A 15,337-nucleotide genomic window follows, 5' to 3' on the forward strand; every position below is an offset into this window, starting at 1 on the left:
ATGTCTTTTGTTGTACCTAAGGGGCCCCTCTAACCAAAGCTGAGTTGAGGTTGATAAGATGACTCCTTGAAGAATGTTTATTGGCCTAATATATTCTGGAGGGGGATTAATCAGCAATAAAATCAATAACCACCATGATTAGAGGGTTAAAACCCTGAGTCTTTCTCCCTACTTTCAGGAAAAAGGAACAGGAGACTGAGCTTACTCATCAAAGGCCAATAATACAATCTATGTGTCCATGTAATTAAACCTGTTTTATAAAACTCTCAGAATAACAAGCCTTGAGAGAGCTTCCTGACTGGCAGAGTTATCCCTCTTATCTACAGGGATAAGACCTCTAAAGGAAACCCAAACTATAGCCTAAGCCTGATATGCTATGTTGTCTGCTACACATACAGAACTATAATAAAAATTCAGTTTTATAACTGAGGCTCAGTAAGAAAGGAGTAATAGCTAACAGTGAAGTAGAACAATTGTAATGATATTTTATATTTAGAAAGTCACATGGATGTTCTATTTATCATTTATTTTTCTCTATCAAAATATCTTATTGTTTGCCATCCTACTGTATTTCTCTCACCATTCTTTCAGTGTCCATGTTAAATTGATGCTTAAAGGACACACCTTCTTGTTTGTCTTTGCCATATATGAATTGTCAGCATTACTGCACTTGAGCCTTGTGGGCATTAAAGGGTTACTTGAACAGAAGCCCTGCAAGTCTATGACAATTCATCTGAAAGCCATGAGGACTGCAAAGTAACTAACAGGAAGGCAGAGGGATACATGCAATGTGGACACATTGGACTAGGAGATGATGCATGTCCCAGGAAAGGTAGGACCAGAATGGGGAGCTACTCAGAATCACACTCTTCAAGATGATAAACAATTGAAACACATACATTATTTCTGGAAATGTCCATTTAATGTTTTGGGGAATGAGATTGACCACAGGTAACTAAAACTACATGAACTCAAACCAGATTATATGTGTGTGTATGTGTATATACATATATATATGAATGTGTAAATGCATATATAAGCATATAGATAATATGTAATATATAAACATGTAAATATTATATAATAACATGTAATAATATATGTAATATATAATGCATAATAAAAATGTATAATGACACACACACATATATGTTGGGATCCATCTTCCCCCTTGATGGAAGGGGCTTGATACACCTCCCCCAGCCCTGGGGAATGCGGCCCTTCTACCCCGTCTGGATTGGAATCCAGAGGAACCGGTTGGGCAAACAGCCCCCAACATTCTAGCCAGCCCGGCGCGCTCGAGTGACGTTAGCCCTTGGGGGTCAGGTGATACCTTTCAGCCTATCGACATCCTGGCCAAACCCCTCCCTCAAAATCATCTCCCCTTGTCCTTCTCTCAATAAAGTTAGTTCGCTCTAAGAAGCTAGCCCCGTAGCATATGTATGCCAGCGTCCAGGGAAAGGAGGCGGACACATAACTACGGCAGGTCACGTGCTTGTCAGGTCGGAGCGAACCCCACGTCCCACTCTAACTTACCTGCAGGCCGAGGGTTAGGGGAGAGGATGATAAGGAGGGTGGAAAGGAAGAAGAAAGAGTCTGAGCCGGGAGGGGCAGAAAAAAAAACCCCAACACATATACACTTAAAAAGATTGGTCACCTGAGAGAACTCAAAAGGAAGGACTGCACCCTATCTCTCCCATGTGGCTGGGCCTGTGTTATATGTGGTTATAATAAAGTAGCAGTAGTAAGTAAAGCACTTTCCTGAGTTCTGTAACTTGTGCTAGTAAATTTTGAACCTAGGGATAGGAGGAGATATTATAAAAATATAAAATAAAAAATCCTGGTTTTATATCATCAGGGGAAAAAAACACTGATCCTCTGAGGGAAGCAATCTCCCCCTGCTTTGGAAATATGAGAAGGCTGTGTGGGTTTTCCCCACTCCTTGCCTTTGAAGTCCCCATCACTGCTATAGAGAGAGTAGAGAGAAAGAGGCTTACCAGCTAACAACCAAGCACATTTCAAATGCGTTGATCAAGTGACTGCCCGAAACATCCACCGTGTGGGAAAGCAATAAGAGGAGAGACTCATTAGCATGAGGCCCATGTTCTTGGCTTTTGGACAGAGAAAAATATTGTCCCAGAATAATGTCTGGCATGTTGGGGCCGAGGTTCAGTGGGGCTTGGTGAGGCCCACAGGCCTGCCATTGCCTTGATGATTCCCTCACATTCACATACCAGTGTCAGAGTCTCACAGAACCTAACCACAAGAGGCCTCCATCGTTCTCACTTGAGACAAGCACTGGCAGATCAAGTAAGAATGGTTGGGGTGTTTATGCAAGGAGAGGAAGACACAGGGAGTTGACTGGTCTGATTCAAAGCCATCTAAGACAACATAAATATGATGCATGTCTATGACAATGAATCAGAGTCCTGAGTCTCCTCCTCCCTCAGGGAGGAGCTGTGATCCCCTGGAAATGCCACTTGTTCTGTGCTCCTGGAAAGCTGACAGTGCTCCCCAGGTCTTTCTCCCAGGGATTGAACTATCCCTGCTCCCATAATGGCAGCTCCTCATACACATACATACATAATGGTTTATTCTGTACATGTAGCCCCAGACATCAGCTTCAGCTTCTGTTATTCAGTCAGGGGAAAGGGAGCAAAAATATTTGTTTGTTTGGTTTTTAATGTTTCTGAGATTTAATATTAGTATCAGACTTAATCATATTGTAATTTAATATTTAAATGTCTGGGTTAATGTGGCTTTCTTAGCTTTAATATTGCTAATTACTATAACAAAATACTTAACTGTGGGCTTCTTATGAAATAAAAGGGAGATTGATTTTGCTCACTGGCTCTGTAGGTTTAAGTTTGATCACATAGCTACACAGATTGAGGCCCCGGGTGGAGATGCTGAAGGCAACAGTGGGACCATGTGTGGCAGAGCAGAGTCATCTTTCAAGCCAGAGAGTGTGTGCAGGAGTATCACCAGGCACACCCCCCAATGACCTAAACACCTCCCACAGGTCAACAGAATGTTCCTGGGGGAACTAAGCCTCTGAAGCTAGACCTTTCCAAGGGTACACCCAAATTGGCCCAGCACCAGGGCCATATTTTACCTAAAGCTCAGTGGCCATGGGGAAGGGGTTCCATCACTGGCTGTATTTTTTCTCCATCTTTCTTGCCTCCTTCCCTTTCTTTCTCCCTTTCCTCTCCATTCCCTACCACTGCCTTCTCTCCTCCATATGCCTTTCTTCCCATGTAGACCACTTCTACCACTGCTGTATAACCTCAAATGCAACTCAATGAAATAAAAACAGAAGATAGTGTGCATATTGCTCTGCAGTTTATCTTCATATTTTTTAAAAAAGATATTCACTGCTAGATGCCAGTGGCTCAATGCCTATAATCCTAGCTATTCAGGTCTGACACCTGAGGATCATGGTTTAAAACCAGCCAGCCCAGGCAGGAAAGTCCATGACACTCTTATATCTCCAATTAACTACCAGAAAACTGGAAATGGCATTGTGGCTCAAAGTGGTAGCACACTAGCCTTGAACAAAAAAGTTTAGGTTATGAGTTCAAGCCTCATAACCTAAAAGAAAAAAGATATTAGCTTATTAAAGACAATACAATGGAAGCACAAACCATGTATATAAGAAAAAATAATTAGGTCACAGTGGCAGCTCCCTAGTCTGCACTGTGTCCCTGGCCAGTCAGTTTGCTTTTTGCTTCCCCAATAAACCCATCTTTTTGCTTGAGACTGTCTCTGAGTGGTGGACTCTTGGGGGGACTTGGAATTTCTCCCCCTCCCCCCCATAACAACAAAAATGTCAGGAAAAGAAATGAAATGATAACACAACAAGGATAAGCCTTGAAAACATTGTGTTAAATGAAAGTCACAAGTCACAGAAGACAACATAACATATGATTCTAGTTATCCAAAATGGCAACACCAGATTAATCTATAGAGAAAGAAAAGAGATCAGTGGTTGCTGGTCATTTGCTAATTAGTCCTGTGTTAATTGGAAGCAAATGCAGAGATAACATTTTTAAAAAAAGAATTCTGGAACTGAGTTCTTTGCTGAGAAGGCTCTCAGAATGAAAGGAAACACCTTGTTACTAGGAGCAGCAAATAATCCCCAAGCATGGTTGCTGGAATGCTGAAACTTACCAGCTATGGGTAACTCATGGGTCCGATGGTTAGGGGAATTACTGTTATTTATCATGGCCACTCAACCAGTCTTCAAACCAGCAATGCTTCCAGTGATCAAGGACCAGCCTTTCAACATTTTCTGGGCTGCCTCAACAATGTACTGCAAGAATTTCTTCAATGTGAATATGAATCTTGAAGCATTTAACATTATATCAAATCCTTTAGAGACTCAAAGTGGATCAACTGTTACCATATTTTATCCAAATGAATTGGGATATTACCCTTATTTCTCTCAGAATAGAAAATCCTTTAATGGAGGGATACCGCAGAACTTGAGCCTTTTTTAACACCTTCAGAAAGCTGCCAATGACATTGCAAAAGCTATCCCTTTGTGGCGATCAGAAGGACTGACTGTCATTGACTGGGAAAATTGGAAGCCTCAATGGGATAGGAATTGGGGCAACAGAATCACATACAAGCACCACTCCCTGGCCTTTACTAGGCACCATCATCCCAATCGGTCAGATTCAGAAGTGACAACAGTTGCCCAACAGGAATTTGAAAGTGCTGGCAAGAGTTTTATGATTATTACTCTTGCCCTCACATCAGAAATGAGACCAAAACGCTTATGGGGCTTTTATCTCTACCCCGACTGCTACAATTATGATTATATTATAAATCCAGAGACCTACACAGTCAGTTGTCCGGAAGAGGAAATGTTCCGCAATGACCAGTTCCTCTGGCTGTAGGAGAAAAGCACAGCACTTTATCCTTCGATATACTTGGGTAAAATACTGAAGTCAAGTTTAAATGCATTGAAATTTGTTCATCATCGGGTTAGGGAAGCTGGGAGAATTGCTGAAATGGCTAGACATGACTATGTTTTGCCAGTTTTTATTTTTTCCAGGCCATTTTATTTGCATAATATTGAAGTTCTGTCAGAAGAGGACTTGGTGCATGCGATTGGTGAAAGTGCTGCACTAGGGGCAGCAGGGGTAATACTGTGGGGAGGATCTGAGTATTCTGCTTCAAAGGATACCTGCTTGTTGGTGCAACAATCCATTCAAGGGCCATTGGGCTCCTATGCAGTGAATGTGACATCCGCGGCAAAACTCTGCAGCGAAAGTCTCTCTAACAATCATGGGAGATGTGTGAGAAAAACTCTCAAAGCCTCCTATTATCTGCATATGCCTGAGAACAGCAGTAAAAAGTTCATACCAAACAAGAGCTTCAGGTTGGTTACTTCTAGACAAAGTAAACTGGACACGATCACAAAAATGAAGAATGGATTTGGTTGTCATGGCTGGCATGGAGACTCCTGCCAACATTGCTCTCCAGATCTCTTGAGTCCGAAGAACAAAGCTTCTGATGCTGACTCTAACTCACAAGTGTTTCTGGGAATGAATTTATCAGGAATTCTGCTAAAGATGTTTTATTTTCTACTCTAATATCAGTTTTGTCCTGAAATACTGGAGACTATAAACTGTTGACTTTTTCCTTTTTCTTCAAACCTCTTAAAATATTAATGTTAGAGTAAAGAAAAAAGAAAAAATAATTACATATGGGAGGAGACAATAGGGTAGAGAACACAAGGCTTATTTTAAAATACCTTGCTTTGTAGATCTTAATTTAAAAACATGTAAATATTTTATATGATTTCATAACTACAAAAAAGATACCTTCCCTACATATCAGAAGTATAATGGCATAAATAAATCTTACCATACACATTTGGTGCAGGGGTACTCACTAAGAAATTCTATTAAGTGACTTTAAAAGATAAGTCATTTGAGTTGATTGCTCATGGCTCATGCTTGTAGTCCTAACTATTCAGAAAACTGAGGTCTAAGAAGTGTGGTTCAAGGGGCTGGGGATATGGCCTAGTGGCAAGAGTGCCTGCCTTATATACATGAGGCCCTGGGTTCGATTCCCCAGCACCACGTATACAGAAAATGGCCAGAAGTGGCGCTGTGGCTCAAGTGGCAGAGTGCTGGCCTTGAGCAAAAAGAAGCCAGGGACAGTGCTCAGGCCCAGAGTCCAAGCCCCAGGACTGGCCAAAAAAAAAAAAAAGAAGAAGAAGTATGGTTCAAAGCCAGCAAGTAGGAAAGTCCGTGAGACTCTTGCCTCCAATTAACCACCAAACAGCCAGAAATTGAGCTGTGCCTCAAGTGTTAGAGTGCTAGCCTTAAGCAGAAAAGTTCAGGGACAGCACCAGGCTCTGAGTTCAAGCCCCAGGACTGATACAAAAAAATGTAAAGATAGTCATTTGATATCTATAGTTCATGTAATGCTTATTTCCTAGTTTTGACTATGCTATCATCAGAAAAAACAGGATGGAGAGTTCTTTAGAACTCCCTGCAAAGCTGCAAGCGAAAAAGTACTTGAAAATAAAAAAGGTTTTAAAAACTGCAACAAAGATAGTAATTTGATTATCGATTACTTGAGTGAGCCTACACACTAAAATAACTGGAGAACAAGCCTTAGGGTCTGTAGAAAATCAAATATAGAATATAAAATATAAATTAATAAATTAACAAATAACAGAGAAAATATTTTAGGAATCTTAACATTGCTGGTAAATTTTGAATTGTCACATTATGACTGTTTTAATGAGGAATACAGAAGGTGCATAATTTGTGTTGGTGCCATTTCTATGGCAAATATTTGTATAGTTGAAAGTATATGCTGATGGAAGATTGGCAAGTTTAAGTAAAAAGCCCACAGGTCTTTTTTTAAAAAATTCAAATGGGAAATGTGCTTCTAAATGCAGAATATATTTTAACTTAGCTCTGTCCAATGAAAAGGGCCAGAAATAATGACACACCTATTGTCAATGAGCATCTCAAATGAAGACTCTCAACACCATCTCCCAATAAAGGATCCTTTAAGAAAATGTTGATTTCAGGACTAAGACAGGAAGCACAGAGGGTAATGTGAAACAGTTGGCACTTAAGAAGGCAAGACAACTACTAAAAACTACTAGGGACCACACTAGTGGCTCATACCTATGATCCAAGCTAGTCAGGAGGCTGAGATCTGAGGATTGCAATTTGAAGCCAATCCAGGCAGAAAATTCTAGGAGACTTTTTCTCTAATTAGCCAGCAAAAAGTCAAAAGTAAAGGTGTGGCTCAAGTGGTTAAGTACCAGCCTTGAACCAAAAAGCAAAAGAGGGCACAAGGCCCTGCATTCAAGCCTCATTTTACACACACACACACACACACACACACACACACACACCTTACCAAGGATATATCACAAGGACTGAATCTGTTTTCACTCCCAAGACTCATAAAGGGACAATTTAATATCAATAACAATCATCATTCCTAGGTTGTTTTGAAACATATGAAATATGCTTAAATTCATGAGCTCATATCACCTGTCCACCCATGAAAACAAACAATGAAAAAATGGCCCTACTGGAAACTCCTTTAAAGGATACTGGGAAACATCTTAATTATTTTTTAGAACAAGTTTAAATTTTTTAAATGGGAAGTTGACAGAATGAAAGATTTGCTCTACCCTTCCTAAGTGAAATAGTGACCCACAGTGACAAAGAGACTTTTAAAAATAGATGTAGTCCGTAAGTGAATTAAGCGTCACACATTTTGAATGTCACCATTTGTGTTCCCTAAAATGTAGAGGATGTTGATCAAGGGTCAGTAAACACTCTGTCAAAAACCAGAGAATAAATGCTTTAGACAATTGGGTCATAACTTCTCTGTCCTCTGGAGCCATGGTACAAAATTCTGCCGAGGATAGTATTCAAATCAATGGATATGACCATAGCCCAGTAAGACTGTATTTACAAAAACAGCCAGTGGACTATACTTGCTTCTTGGTTCACCAACCCATGATCTAAGTACTAATTATCAATAGATGCTAGCATGGCCTAATTAATTAATTGAGAATTAAAAGAGGGAATTCTGTACTTCCTAATGGAAGCTTGGACCACTTCCTGGGAGGCAGACTTATGAGTGAAAAAGTAAAGCCAGAGTCTGACCAAATCTCTAAATCTCAATGATAGGTTTATAAATTATAAATCTAAACTATGAGTTTCCAGAAATTCAAGAGATAACCTGTGTTAGTCTGTGATGTGTTTCTGTGAAAAAATACCTGAGGGTGGGTGCTTTACAAGGATTATGAAGCTTATGTCCCTGGTACTGAAGGTGATCTCTTCCCAATCCAGATGTCACAATGGAGAGAAGAGACAGAGAGTAAAGTGACTATAAGCAGAAAAGGTCAAGTACATGGAATGGCCTAGTTGTATAACAAGATGCTCATTTGATTCACATGGAATCCTAAAAGAGCTAGAGTTCTCAGGAAACAGCACAAATCCATTCATGAGATGGTGCTCTTGGGCCTTAATTACCTCTTCTTGGGTCTGTTCTTTAATGACCACACTAACTCAGTACTTCAGTATAGTGATCGACTTCCACAATATCAACCTTTGTGGAGCACATTCAGACCATGTCCAAACCAAAACCATATCCAACATCACAGCACAGAGAGTAATACAAGTTCTGCATGACAACCAGGGTTTCTAACATATACCCGCAAGGAAATATAGAAGGGAAGGATGATTGATTGATTGATCTATTTTTGTTGATTGTGAGGCTTTAACTCTGGGCCTGGCACTGTCCTTGAGCTCTTTTGCTCCAGGCTAGCACTCTACCACATTGAGCCAAAGCACTTACTTCCATATAAGTTAAAAGAATTGCCCTCAAAGCTTTAAATCTTTAACCAACATTTTATGTGGAATATTTCAACAAACACATCTCTACTCTTGATCTTGAATTTCAATGACTTCCAAGTTTCTTCCATGTTCTTCATACAAAGCAATCAGTAACAAATTTTATTCAGTTTCTCTAGAAAAGAAAAAAAGAAACACCTCCAAGAAACAGAGATTCAATCACAGAACACTAGACCCTTCCATTCACATCCCATCATTTGTTTAATATGACACACAGATCACTAGGAGCCTGTTTCAAAAGGTAACTCCATAACTATACAACATTTTTAACATTCTCTGACAACCAATGAGAACCCAGTGTAGTGATTAGTGGTTGGTAAATTGTTTACTGAACTACTGCCTTATCTTTATTTACTCACAAAGTAATAATTTTCTTGTAGAACATACCATTTCTCACTGAAGAACTAACTATAAAGTATCTCAATTAACTATGCATCTTAAGCTAGACTGCCTATGGTCCTTCCCAAGCTTGCAACATATTTTAGTCCTCTTAGAAAGAACTCAATCACTGTCCTGGGAATGAAAATAAATCTGCTAATTACTCCACTTCATCACATCTACCTGAACTTTACTCGTAAGCAGAAAAGGGTTTTAAGACATTCGACTTTTAGAGATCATCATCTAAAGTCTTTCCTCACATTTTTGTCAGAGATCAATTATTCAAATCCTCCTCAACCTCATCAGGAAACTGGAAATCTGTAACCACTTTCAGCACTGGGCTAGGTATAAACCTGAATATGAGGCTCGATAAGAAATAAAAGACCAGGAGAAGAAATATATAGATATATGCTGTATATGCTTCACTTGCTCCATGAAAAATAAAACCATGAAGAATTGTTTAGCTCTGACCAAAACAAATGATGGGATGTAAAGGGTCTAGTGTTCTGTGATTACATCTTCTCTGTTTCTTGGAGGTTTTTTCTTTTCTAGAGAAACTGAGTAAAATTTTGTTACTGATTGCTAAACTCTCCCATTTTCCCCGGCTAGTACAGATGGCTGAATCTCCATCAGTCTCCAATTTTGTTATGAGAGGTGTCCCTTTCCTTGAATTGCACAGTAAGAAAGCTTTTGCTCATTATTTGAGTTTCTAGTCATGTCTGCTGCTATATCTCCCCATGGATCTGGGGGAGTACTACCTCACTACCTGCATGACCCCTAGCCTCAGGTTTCACACTTGTCATACTGCAGCAGAGTAAGTATAGCCTTGATGGAGGTATAGCGGTATGGCCTTGACAGGAACTATGGAAAAGAAATCAGGCAGTTACAAAACAGATGCCTCACTACAAAGTCTTCAGCACTGATGCTGAGGTCCTGGGTGGGGTCTTTTACTAAGATCCTGTGGTCTTATTAGCCATCCTCTGACCTAAATGTGGTACATTATATTTACCAGAACTCTTGCTTAACTTCTCGCACACCTAACCCCTTGTTTCTTAGCCTGGTTTCCAAAATCTCTAAAGCCTGAACTCTATGAACTACTGAATGGTTGATTACTTAGAATGTACTTGTTCCTTCTTTCCTAAGACTATTTACCTGCCTGATACTCTGATCTTTACCTGACCTTTCTTGACTTAAACAATCTCCATCTACATTACTCTTACTGATCCTTGTCTCTTTCCTAGTAATAAGAGAAGAAAACTGCATACAGCCATTGTCTCAGTAACGTCTCCTATTGTAGATTCAATAAAATAAGCCAGCAAGTTAGGGTCCTGAGTTTAAATTAATTCCTGCTTCAAATAGGCATAGATTTTATAGCAGCACATGAATGTTGAAAAGACAATGTAAATGGACAAGTCTTTGATGTTAACTCAAGAAGGAGTATGGTGAAACCCTTAAGTAGATGAGCTAATATTCAACACCTTCAGCTTTTGCTATGTAATTTCTCAGTGGCTTTAGGAAAAAGTTATCTGGATTTTCTGACCCTCAGTTTCCCTATATATAAAATGAATAATAGGACTCACCTGTGTTATCATCCCTATCTATAATATGAATAATAGGACTCACCTGTGTTATCATGGACAAAAATTTGATCTGGGTCTCCAGTTCCTGACTCAAAGTTCCTTGAATCTCTTGAGTATTAAGAACATCCTTCATCCTAATGGGTTCCTGAAAGACCCAGGATGAGGAAAGCTTCAGTATTAGTCCTATATCCACCAGGACCAGACTTTCATGATAACCTTAGAACATCCAGCCCCACGTACCAACCTCCTGGGAAGAGAGGAACTAAAGATGGAGTTCATCACCAATGGCTGATCATTTAACTGACTATACTTACATAATGCAGGTATCATTAACCTCCTTTCCCCAGAGAGCAAAATCTAGAGAGGTACAGGTAAGGGAACACCGTAAGTTTGGAGAAAATGCTGCACCCAGGGAGGGCAAGGCACCTCTGTGTCCCCTGCCCTCATATCATGCCCTACACACAGATAAACTCGTAACGATGAAGAGACCCATTTGCATACACTGAGGCTGAATTTGCTGTCATTTTAGCAAACTTTGGAACCTACAGCCATGGCTATGGGAGAACTCTGTCTGAATGTCTATTGGCCAAACATACAGAGGACAACACGGGACTTGTGATGATCACAAGTGGTGGCAGTATTATTGGATTAAGCCCTTCTTTAATATATGTGCATGTCACCTCCATGTAAATAATGTCAGAACTGGATTGGATTGTAGGAACCCCAGCTGGTGCTGGAGAATGGGAGACTTGATGTTGGAAAAGGCAGTGTATATTCCATGTCAGGAAAGATAGTTCATTCTTACCACATAGGACTGCTGTGCAAATGCAATCAAATACTGTTTATAAAACATGGCTTGGATCTTGGTAATGACTCTGTGGACTACTGTTATCATCAGCATTGTTATTCAGTAACAAGTATCTATCACTATGAAGGTCAAAGAACCTGGACAGAAACCTAGACATGAATGCTTGTCACTCCTATCTTCCCATAGATTTCTGTAAAGGCTTTTAAAACTTGTTTGCCTACTTGTCAATGTGCTGGAATTAGATTGTTTTCTACATCATGTTGGATTTTTATTTTTGGGTGCCAGTTCTGAGGCTTGAACTCAGGGCCTGAGCAGTGTCCCTGGCCTCTTTTTGCTCAAGACTAGCAAGCTACCCCTTGAGCCACAGAGCTACTTTTGACTTTTTCTGTGTATATGGTGCTGAGGAACCCAAGCTTCATGCATGCTAGAAACTAAGCTATATTCCCAGCCCCCGTGTTGGATTTTTTTCCTTAAAAAAAAAAATTGATCCCATGCTCTAAGACAGTTGTTAGTAAAAGTAAATACAGTTTCTCCTTCCTTCCTTCCTTCTTTTTTCTTTTTGCTTTCTTCCTTCCCTTCTTCCTCTCTTTCTCTCCCTCCCTCTCTCCCCCCTTCCCTCTCTCCCTACCATCCCCCTCTCTCTTCTTTCTTTCTGTGCTAGTACAAAGTGTCAGAGACTAGGTGCTATCCCTTAATTTTCACTCCAGGCTGGCACTATACCACTTAAACCACAGATCCACTCCCAGGATTTTGGCTGGTTAATTGGAGTCCCGTAGACTTTCTTGCCTGGACTGGTTTCAAGCCTCACTCCTCAGATCTCTTGAGCAGCTAGAATTACACGCATGAGCCACTGGCACCCAGCAAGTACCATTCATTTCAAGTAAGGGCCTCTGTTACATATATTTTTGTTACCAAACATAAACATATGCCATGTCAATCATAGTCTTTAATAGTATCAAGTCCTTTCTAAATATTTAGATACAAGGTAAGAAGAGGTTTATAGTAGTTTCTTCCCTTACCTAAATAGCTTGTCTAGAATTTCCTCTGGAGAGGGTTCATTCGGTTACAGCCCACAGCTGAACCGCCTTGGGCCAAACAAGAGCCCCTTGAATCAGTGATGTGGGGGTGACCAGGACGAGTATGAAGTGTAGCTAGAGGTTAACACTATTTGAAGGTCTGGACCACTTAATAGTATTCAATCATGAATGTGACAGAGTTGATTTGTTTGGGAAGAGGCAACCTGGATAGAGCAGATTTTGTATTCAATTACCTGAAGAACAAAGAAAAAGACAGGGAAATGGAAGGGACAATGTGATGTCTCTTTATTTATATGACTCCCAGAAGTGTCTCAGCCCTACAGAGGAGCAACAGACTAAGCTGAGGGAGACTTTTAATCATTTGTAAGTCTTAGGAACCACAAGATGTTGCTGAATATTGAAGCCTTTTTCTCTGTTTATGATCTCAATGAAGAGACTTCTTTTGGGCCTCACGAATGAGCAGATTTAGAAATGTTGGGAGATAGCACATAAGCAGAGACTTTGCAATGCTTGACAAAACCACAAGCAAAATCCTCATCATGTGGCTCCAGGAGCAATTCATCTGCACAAACCAAAGGGAACAAAGAAAGCTTTCTGAATATATTCTCAGTATTGTCCCTGAAAGAATGCTCAAAGCCATTTGGTTGGAGGTAATCTTTATTTCCAAAGAGCAAATGAAACACAATAGGTCAGCAGATTTACAGAGTCAGAAGAGAATAGTACTTTCTTAATATTTGTATTTAATGGTCCCTAAGGCCAGATTCTCATGGTGTTAAGTACGGGGTACAGCCTGACAAAGGAAAGGAAATGGGAATGCAGTAAGTGACTAACCAATAATAACTGCTAACAAAAATAAAATAAGTCGGGTGCCCATGGCTCACACCTGTAATTCTAGCTACTCAGGAGGCTGAGATCTGAAGATCATTGTTCAAAGCCAGCCCGGGCAGGAAGTCTGTGAGATTCTTATCTCCAATTAACCACCAGAAAACCAGAAGTGGTACTGTAGCTCAACATGGCACTAGCCTTGAGCTGAAGAGCTCAGGGACAGGCCCAGAGTTCAAGCCCCATGACTGACAAAACAAACAGACAAAAATAAAACACAACTAGGACATTACATGATAATAAAACTTCAGTGAATGTGAAGTGGATGTGGTCTCCCCTCTACTGATTACTAAGCAGCAAAATGGAAGGGCAGTGTATGCCTTGCAGAACGATCACATCCCAGGTGAGACAAAACTGGACAGTGTAGAACTGCATCTCACTGTAATATGAATCTTGGGGATCATTTAGATATTCTTCAAAAAATGAATTAATTTCTAATTTTTCCCCATGCACTCTCTTCTCAGAGTGTTTTATTTGTTTTCTTGTTTTTTTTTTGTTTTTTTTTTTTGCTATTTCTTTGTTTCCTTCGTTTTCAAAGTACTGAGCCTTGAACTCAGGGACTCACCCTCGCTACGCAGGCATTCTTACTACTTGAACCATTCCTCCAGCCCTTTTTGCCTTGGATACCCTCAAGATAATGGCTTGCTTTTATGATGGGGTCAGTCTGGACTGTAATCCTCCTACTTGGGCTTTCCAATGTCCTATGACTAGCTATTATGTGTTTCTAGCAGCCGAGAGAGCAAGGATGGACCACTGTACCCAAATTCTGGCTGAGATGGAGTCTCCCAAACTTTTCTCTTCTGGCTAGCTTTGAATAGCAGTCCCCCAGTCTCCACTGCACCTACTCATTGGTTTAGATGGATCTCACAAATTTTTCTGCCCAACATGGCCTCCCAATGCAATCCTAGAATCTCTACCTCCCAAGCAGCTAGCATTACAAATTTGAACCATTATGCCCAGCTAATCTCAAGAATGTATGATAGTGGGTCAGAGGGCTGGCGGAGAAAATGAGGACATACTGGTTCAAGAACCAGGACCCTGGGGTTTGCAACTCATTCACACACTGACCTTGCACAAAACCACTTTGAATCATAAAGAAAATGAGGGAATTGTGTTGGATGAGCTTCAAAGACCTTGCTGGCTCTCTCCTCCAGTGGTTCCATGTTTCTGCATATAAAGGGAACATATTTTGTGAGTGAGGACCAACGCGTCTGAAGACAATTAATGTTCCATGACCCTGGTCTGGAATTTATTCTGTGTACAGATCGTGAAAAGCTTCAGCCGGATTTATGCTATTTTTTCCCTTCCTCTGGCCCAGGACTTCCTACAAAAAAAAGTAATTGCCTGCAAGACTTTAAACAATTTATTCAGCGTGTCTCAGAAAGCCTTGGAATTCAAGATCTTCCACAAAGTTAAGGTAAAAGTCTTTGAAATAGGGGCTGCCATGGCCCAATCAAAGACTGACAGCAGCAAAGAAGGAGGTGCAGGTGGAGTGATGGTGCCAGCTGCTGAGGTGGGCAAGAGATGGCTTTCCTTGGTGGGCTTTTGCCAGACAGAACTTGCAAAGGGAAATCTAAGGACTCAGCAGGTGACTGCCCATGTGGCAGCCAGCTCAGTCGGCCAACAGAGAATACCAGTCCTTCGCTCCTCATCAACACAGTGAGGCCCTGACAAAGCCAAAAGACATTTATAAAGCCCTAAGAGGACAAAGTAAGAGCCAAGACCATGATTGTCCCTCCCTCTCAA

At 40.6% G+C, this 15,337-nt stretch overlaps 1 pseudogene; it reads left to right on the forward strand.

The window, feature by feature from the left end:
* The first annotated feature begins 4,175 nt into the window (after positions 1-4,175).
* Positions 4,176-5,600, forward strand: LOC125365764 (annotated as a pseudogene).
* The last annotated feature ends 9,737 nt before the right edge of the window (positions 5,601-15,337 follow it).

This window comes from Perognathus longimembris, chromosome 17 (genome assembly GCF_023159225.1).
Source record: "Perognathus longimembris pacificus isolate PPM17 chromosome 17, ASM2315922v1, whole genome shotgun sequence".
Classification (NCBI taxonomy): Eukaryota; Metazoa; Chordata; class Mammalia; order Rodentia; family Heteromyidae; genus Perognathus; species Perognathus longimembris.